This window comes from Apaloderma vittatum, unplaced genomic scaffold (assembly GCF_000703405.1).
Source record: "Apaloderma vittatum isolate BGI_N311 unplaced genomic scaffold, ASM70340v1 scaffold11471, whole genome shotgun sequence".
Taxonomy (NCBI): Eukaryota; Metazoa; Chordata; class Aves; order Trogoniformes; family Trogonidae; genus Apaloderma; species Apaloderma vittatum.
This window is the reverse complement of record NW_009699644.1, coordinates 27,441-30,434: the sequence shown is the minus strand read 5'-3', so window position 1 is coordinate 30,434 and position 2,994 is coordinate 27,441.

The following is a 2,994-nucleotide window of genomic DNA, read 5'->3' as shown; positions in this document are numbered from 1 at the left end:
AGCAGTACAAGAGAGAACAAGGAAAAGATCCGGATTTCCACAGAAAGGACCAGGTTTGTATATCCAGGGCAACCACACGAAAGAGCCATTACATGCCGCTGAAGCAGATGGAAGAGCACCCAACAGCGACAGAAGACTTCCGCTGCCCTTCTGCTGCTCGTGACTGCCCTGTGGTGGAGTTTCTGACCAGCCCTTGATGCCCTTCCAGGAATCACCAACAGGTTTTTTTGATTGATTTTCCTGCTGCTCAATAGCTCCACCTTATCTGCTTTCCAAAAGAGCCCGTATGACAAGATGTTCCTCAGAATCTGCCTGGTAGGATAATGAATACAAAACTACCCTTTATTTTCAGCAAAGAGAAAGTATCTCCAGGCTTTTTTGCCTAGAAACATCCAGAGAACAGAAGGAAGAGCATGAAGATTACATCCCACACTCTAGCACTGCTGGGACACTGCCAGGCCTGCAGAGAAAAAAACAAAAAACACAGCCCGGCTCTGCTTTGGGGCCACCTCAAGTGAGATTTCTGCGAAGGACAAAAACTCTGCGATCAGACTGAGCTGAAGAGCAGCATCACAACCAGAACGGTAAGAAAGAGCAAGCAGGGAAGAAGCGGGCAAGCGGCAGGTGAAGATGAGCAACGTGGGCTAAGAAGGGGAAAGCTGAGCTGAGGTTTAGGAGGGCGAAGAGGACTGTGAGGGGATGTGGAAGAGACAACTGTCCTGCGCTTCAGAGAGTCTTCCCTGACATCAGCAGCAAGGACCAAAGCCACACCAACACAAGAGGAACGGCGTGGACAGGGACTGGTGAGTTGTTCTGAAAGTTGCTGCGCGGCAGGAGGCGCTGGGGGTGGGAGACCCAAGGGTTACCCGAGGAGGAAGAGTCAGAGCACATGCGCAGCATTGGCCAGCCTGGAATCTGGCCAGGACACACAGAGAAACCAGCGCGGTGCTGCAGTGCCCGGCCCGGCGTGTAAATAACAGAACTTGGATTGAGGGGATGTTTGAAAGGTGGAAAAGAAATGGGCTACAACTTGAGTCTGAGAACATCACAGACCCCTCCACGGAAAGGCTGTCGGAGCGTTTGCTGCTGGAGATCAGGCTCCACAGAGCTGCTTCTAGCTCCTTACTTCAAAGAGAAAAGGCCCGTGGGACAAATGGGTGGCAACGACTCACGAGCTCTGTGGTGTTTTCCACAGGGTACTCAGCAAGTGCTCCATGGTGGCTCTTCCAAGAGGAAAGGTGCTTCCTCCTGGGTCTCCAAAGCGATGCTTCGAACATTTGCAACTTCTGAGAACACAGGAGCCCCTGGACCATCATGAGCTTTTACTGCAAATGCCAGCCTGCAGCTCTAGTGCTGCAGAAGCAGCTGGGAACAAGTTCCTTCACACAAGACGTATGAGAAAAGCTCTCAAAGAGTTTGAGCAGCTTTAAGAGACAAAGCAGCAGAAGACTGGAAACCCCTCACAGAGCAAGACGGCATCCCGCGCAGACAGACAAAGGACACTGCTGTCACCAGGGCGAAGGACTCGGTGCCCAATGGTGCTACAGGAGCAGCAGGTCCTCGGGAAGCTCCAGGACTGCTTCTCCTTCAGTCGTAAGCAGAGATACTGCAGCAGTGGCACCACCACGCCCGGTACGCACCGGCGGCAGAGCCAGGAGCAGTTAAATCAGTGAATACACTTCTTAAAATGCCATCTCTGGCTGAAGAGCAACAGACACCTCGATGGCATCCTTGCACCCAGCACTGGGAGAGGCTGCCCATGCCCGCAGCCCGAGCTCTTCGTGGTGGTGAGCACCGTAGGGTACGTGGCATTAGAGAAACCACTTGATCGCAGGCTGCTTCCGTGTGATTTGCCGTGTTTCAAGCACTCCGGAGACAGGTTCATTTTAAATATCTTGAGATTTCTATATTGCCAACCATTAAATGACTTACAAATTGTAACTGTCTCTAGAAATCACCTTCTAGCTTATGAAAAATGGCAAAAATCTCAACCGAAAATACACTTTCCATTTCACAGCGGTGTTTCAACGAGGTTGGAGGATTCTGGTTCACCCCCCTGCCATGTACGTGCTGGGCAGCAGTTTGCCACAAGACATGCAGGCCCATCACGGACGACAGAGACGTTCCTGAGCAGGTTGTCCCCTCCTAAGGAGGATGGAGAGCAGCTGCTCAGGTTTTGTATTTTTAGGAGGTTTGGAAAAACCTGCCCGAGTTATTTTTGAAGCCTGTGGTGTGTTTGCTCACAAAAGCGTCCCTGCAGACTGTCAATATTCAGTCAGCTTAAACCCAACCCACTCCCCGGGGACAGAGAAACGTCCCTTGGCTGCTGCTGGACCGAGACACAAACGCAGGCAACTGCTTCGGGGCCACCCATCCCGCTCTCATGCTGACAAGTGACATCACCAATATCTGGCCGTTCCTTCTTTTCTGAAGCGCTGTCAGAGGAGCGCGCTGGACTGCATGAAGCAAGCGAGGTTGCGTTTTATCCCGTTCCTCTCACACCCAGAAACCCGAAGAGGACACCCATCTGGACGTTGTCCTCGGGGCCCTGTGTTTGCTTGTACGGCCATCTGACAACTTCTTGGCCTGTGAGCTTTTCTTTAATGTGTCCTTTTGCATCCATGGGAAGTTGACTGAGAGCACAGAAACTTACCCAGGATCTCTGCGCAGAGCTGCAGCCTGCTCGCAAATGTCTGGGACTGGGTTGTTAGTGAAGCAGTCGCCGGCTCCTCAATCCTCAGCCCCTGGCTCCATCGTCTACTGGCCCTGGCAAGAAGGGCAGGACAGAAGAACCCCCCCAAGTCAGTTAATGGGAAGGGAAGGGCCAGCACAAGTGGTGACGTCAGGCCAGCCGTGCTCATCAGCTGCCAGGGAGAAGGTGAAGGCTGTGGCTGCCCAAGATGAACCTTCCACAGGAGACCTGCACCAGGGCTTTGCCCCTTGGCTGGGAGCTTTGTCCCTGGGCTGGGCGGTTTGCCCCTGGGCTGGGGCCTT